Consider the following 6,000-nt stretch of genomic DNA (forward strand, 5'->3'; position numbering starts at 1 on the left):
TGGGTATCACAGTCGTTGATGTTATGTTTCCTGAGGCACCTCGTGCAATGTTGCAAATCTTTGAGTCGCTCAACACGGGCGTCACTATCAGGAAAATTAGGGCAGTGGTACATTGAATGTTTCTCATTGCAGAACAAACATGTTCCATAGCTTCCAGTACCCTTTGGTGTCACGTTCTTGGATGACACAGTAACTATAGGCTTGGAGGGTCCCACTGCATATACGCCCACACTGCCACTGTTCCACTTTGGTGTTGAATTATATTGTCTAGATTGATTTGGAGTACCTTTGGTACTCTGTGGTTTACTATTATTAGTTTCTGAGGGTTTACTTGGTGGTTTTAATTTGTCATGTGTTCGTAATTGATGAACTACTGACTTTAAACCTTCAGATATTTCATCCATAGATAAGATGCTTTTATTGTAATGAGCACTCATTTGTCTCAATATGTCCCTAGGTATTTTCTCCTGGACAATTATTTTCAAGACCCACTCAGCCCCGTTTGTATCTGCTGTCAGGCTGAGGGCATTGATCAATGATTCTACCTCCAGCTTGAAGACTTGGAGTGAATCAGCTGAAGCCTCCGGTGGGGGTAAATGCAACAGCTCATGAACTAAATGTGATGTTCTTACTTCTGGATCAGCATAATTATCCTTGAGGAGTTTTACTGCCAGATCATAGCCGTCATTAGTTAATCTCAGATGGGATACTACTGTTTTAGCCTCACCTGATAATTGGCCTTGCAAATAAGAGAATTTACTACTCTTTGGTAAAGATTGTTTTGAGTCTACAAGGTCAACGAATTTGTTCCAAAATTCGTCCCAATCTTCCTCATCTTTTCCTGAGAAAGTGGGTAAATTAATTGGAGGGAGTCGAGCTTCTGCTTGACTCGTATTAGATGCAACTGTTGTTGTTGTTGCTGTTGCCTTGTTCTGGGCAATTAATTTGACATAAGGCTGTAACGTGGCCTGAGTGTGATCTTCATAATTCGCAAGATCAACCATAATGTCGTCTATTTCTGTTTCTGATAAATTGGTGTTGGCAAGTTCAGCCACATATGTTGCTATTTGGCATTTGATTTGCTCAAATTTACCTGCAGCTGCTTGATAATAGCTTTCCAGGTCAGCATAATCAACTTGAGATTGTTGTGACAAATCTTCACATTTCTTGATCTGTCTTGTTAAGTGGCCTTTAAGACCTGCAAGGGTTCTTTTCATTCTCCCTGCATTATCCATACTGGCTAGTTGGTGAAGCCTTGTGGGGCTTGTACTTGGGCTGCTCATAATACTGAACAAACACTAATGGTAGCCTAGGGTAAATTCTGCACTCACTAGGCAATAATCCTACCTCTACTAGAGGTTAGCACTTAAAATTAATACACATTATATATATACAATCATACACACTAATGATTTGAGTGATAAACCAGTGTCATTGGAAGTACCTTTAGGTTAGCTCTTCTATATCACCCTAGGATGGTAGAGACACTAATTAATCACTCAAAGGTGTAATGATCATAAGTAATTTATTATATATACAACTCAACTCGAGTTGATAAAAATTACACCCAAAATAGGGTCTGGACCATTCATTAATGGTGTTAGGTTGTTCAATATAGTACAACTGACTATTGTAATAATGGGACTAGGATGAACAATAATAGTTCAACTAGTCATATCCTACCCTGTTGTGGGTTGGCAATTAGTAAATATTATACTGTGATCACTAGTGCAATATATATTAAATAATTCTCTATTTGGAGAAATAATATACACAATTATTGATAATAGCCTCTTAATTAGCCTCTATGAAACTTCTAATATTATCTAGAAGTATTAAATATTATTAGTGACCTCGCGAAATAAAGTCCACAAAATTCGTAGATAATCTCTCGCGAAATGTAACACCACGAAATCCGTGAACAATCTCGCGAAGACACAGTCACTAATTTGGCTGGATTCTATATTAGCGCTGTCATTTCACGAAATAACACGCCACCAAATATCTGTGGGTGTGCATGAAACCGCTGACGAAGCTGAACTGGGCTGAGGGAGGCTCCTGAGCTCCCTCGAGGCTACGCTGCCGTCTTGACTGCTGGCTTTGTTTAAATAACACTGCACTAGTATATTTAATGAATCCACTGGTTAACTGGTTCATCCGGTACTAAGATGACCAAATGTGGGTTCATAGGACCGAATAATCCGGTTCGAAGGACCAAATAATGTGGGAACCGACCTGTGAGATTTATATTTATTTAATTTATATGAATTTATATTTACGGTAATTTATATACTTCAATAGCAATTTGTATAATGATAAGTGGACTGTATTTCTGCAATAATCTCATAATCTCACAAATCGATCCTCTACACATTAGGGGGGTTTATATTTATATGTATGCAGCCAATCAAACTACAGTAACTACATACATTGAAGAGGTTCCTTATCTTATAGTACAGCAGGTTAGTCCACCAGGTATAACTAGGGTGTAGACACCAAATTATCCTCTTTGAGGTAGCTTCCATATCACCCAGTAACTGGTGCACAAATCTTGCATCCTCGTCTTGACCTGTCAAAAGTGCGCTAGCTGTGAAGCCAGATACCTATATATGACAAGTATATCAGAGAAAACAGTACATGGAACATGAAGACCTGGCTTAATTACCTTTAGTATGAGGCGATTTCGCGTTCTAACCGGGTCACCCTATATAATGACATTAATGGCCACTAATGATAGATAATGGGTTTCGGAAAGAACACTTAACTTGATTTGTTGACAGCGTGTTGACAGATGGTACACCTTTGGTATCCATAACACTACGTCCAAGTAAAATTAACAGGAGCCGAATTTGCTCCCGTGTGAGCCTCTGGTCTCTATATAAACAACAATGGCTGCCTCCTTCCTCCCTGACGCCTGGCTTACTTTGTCCAGATTTCAGAAAGTGATAGAAGGGTCACATTTACTCTACTTTAATATTGATAATTAAGTTAATTTATATAAGATGTTTTTATGATGGTAAAGTCCAAAGACTAATGTATTTAAGAATAATTCCCACCATAATAGGTGGAGAATATAATAGTATGTGGTGATGATATCCCGTTTTCTATAGACGGTAATTCCACTACAAGTTACGTTTTCTATGGGTAACTTGTTGGTAATACAGCTATTATCTGTATGATATTAAATGGTGTCGGATTTTCCGACAAATGTGTACATGCCATTTTAATAATAGTTTACCACCCATGAAGAAAACGTCTACCTATTTGTCAGTCCATTGTCTCTCTCTGCCGGCCGGCCGGCCTACCTACCTGCTAAAACTTGTCCTCTTAATATACTGTTGAATATCTATCTCCAGTGATCACTTACCCTTAATTCCTACATTATTAACCAAATGATCTCATTAACAAATCTTTGCACATTTCAACCACCTACCTTTCTGCTAACATCAATCACAACAACTAATACACTCAACTCAGTCCCAAACACTTTTCTTAAGAAAAGTGTACACACACACACACACAGTGTGTGTGTGTAGGTTGGTTGGTGTGGTTGGTTGGTTAGGTTGGTTGATTAGGTTGGTTGATTAGGTTGGTTGGTTAGGTTAGGTTGGTTTGTTAAGTTGGTTGGTTAGGTTGGTTGTTTAAGTTGGTTGGTTAGGTAAGGTTGGTTGGGTTGGTTGGTTAGGTTAGGTTGGTTGGTTGGTTAGATTACTTGGTTGGTTAGGTTGGTTGGTTAGGTTGGTTGGGTTGGTTGGTTAGGTTGGTTGGTTAGGTTAGGTTAGGTTGGTTGGTTAGGTGACTTGGTTGGTTAGGTTGGTTAGATTAGGTTAGGTTGGTTGGTTAGGTTAGGTTGATTAGGTTGGTTGGTTAGGTTGGTTGGTTAGGTTAGGTTGGTTAGGTTTGTTTGGTTAGGTTGGTTGGTTAGGTTGGTTGATTAGGTTGGTTGGTTGGTTAGGTTGGTTGGTTAGGTTGGTTGATTAAGTTGGTTGGTTAGGTTGGTTGGTTGGGTTGGTTGGTTAGGTTGGTTGGTTGGTTAGGTTAGGTTGGTTAGGTTAGGTAGGTTAGGTTGGTTGATTAGGGGTGGTTGATTAGGTTGGTTGGTTAGGTTGGGTTGGTTGGATTGGTTGGATTGGTTGCTTGGATTGGGTGGTTAGGTTAGGGTGGTTAGGTTAGGTTGGTTGATTAGGGGTGGTTGATTAGATTGGTTGGTTGGTTAGGTTGGTTGGTTAAGTTAGATAGCTTAGGTTGGTTGGTTAAGTTAGATAGCTTAGGTTGGTTGGTTAGGCTGGTTGGTTGGGTTGGTTGGTTAGGTTGGTTGGTTGGGTGGTTGGTTAGATTAGGTTGCCTAGGTTGGTTGGTTGATTAGGTTGATTGGTTAGGTTGGTTAGTTAGGTGGGTTGGTTAGGTTAGGTTGGTTGGTTAGGTTGGTTAGGTTGGTTGGTTGGTTAGGTTGGTTGGTTAAGTTAGATAGCTTAGGTTCGTTGGTTAGATTGGTTGGTTTGGTTGGTTGGTTGGGTTGGTTGGTTAAGTTAGATAGCTTTGGTTGGTTGTTTGGGTTGGTTGTTTGGGTTGGTTGTTTGGGTTGGTTGGGTTGGGTGGTTGGTTAGATTAGGTTGCCTAGGTTGGTTGGTTGGTTAGGTTGGTTAGGTGGGTTGGTTAGGTTGGGTTGGTTAGGTTAGGTTGGTTAGGTTAGGTTGGTTAGGTTAGGTTGGTTGGTTGGGTTGGTTAGGTTGGTTGGTTAGGTAGGTTACTTTGGTTGGTTGGTTGGTTAGGTTAGGTTTAAACAAGCTGTTTAAATCATAGCATAAGTAAGAACTCTGTTTAGTGTTTGTAAGTAATAGTTGTGTGTGTGTACACACACATACAACTCTTTGAAAATGTAATAAGTTATTACGAAACGCGTTCAAGTGTCACGTGTGACTAGTGAATAAAAATTAATAAAAATAAAAATAAAAATAAATAAAAATAAAAAAAAGAATAAAAATGAATTTTGGAGAATGGATTTTTCAATTACCATCAACAGTGAAAAGAAACAAGAAAGATCGAGAAAATTCGTGTTAGAATTATTTATCTTGCTTATTCGGTCATATTAAATATTATAATATATATATATATATATATATATATATATATATATATATATATATATATATATATATATATATATATATATATATATATATATATATATATATATATATATATATATATATATATGTGCGAACAAGCCTGAATGGTCCCCAGGACTATATGCGAATGAAAACTCACACCCCAGAAGTGACTCGAACCCATACTCCCAGAAGCAACGCAACTGGTAACTACAGGGCGCCTTAATCCGCTTGACCATCACGGCCGTCAAAAGGAAGTGATAGCCGAGGCTATTTGAGCCACTTCCCCGACGGCAACTCGGATGGTAATCTTGGGCATAGCATTTCACCAAATCACCTCATTCTTTGGGGCACACGTGAGGAACACAAATGCGAACAAGCCTGAATGGTCCCCAGGACTATATGCGAATGAAAACTCACACCCCAGAAGTGACTCGAACCCATACTCCCAGAAGCAACGCAACTGGTAACTACAGGGCGCCTTAATCCGCTTGACCATCACGGCCGTCAAAAGGAAGTGATAGCCGAGGCTATTTGAGCCACTTCCCCGACGGCAACTCGGATGGTAATCTTGGGCATAGCATTTCACCAAATCACCTCATTCTTTGGGGCACACGTGAGGAACACAAATGCGAACAAGCCTGAATGGTCCCCAGGACTATATGCGAATGAAAACTCACACCCCAGAAGTGACTCGAACCCATACTCCCAGAAGCAACGCAACTGGTAACTACAGGGCGCCTTAATCCGCTTGACCATCACGGCCGTCAAAAGGAAGTGATAGCCGAGGCTATTTGAGCCACTTCCCCGACGGCCACTCGGATGGTAATCTTGGGCATAGCATTTCACCAAATCACCTCATTCTTTGGGGCACACGTGAGGAACACAAATG

Source organism: Procambarus clarkii, chromosome 41, assembly GCF_040958095.1.
Source record: "Procambarus clarkii isolate CNS0578487 chromosome 41, FALCON_Pclarkii_2.0, whole genome shotgun sequence".
NCBI classification, from domain to species: domain Eukaryota; kingdom Metazoa; phylum Arthropoda; class Malacostraca; order Decapoda; family Cambaridae; genus Procambarus; species Procambarus clarkii.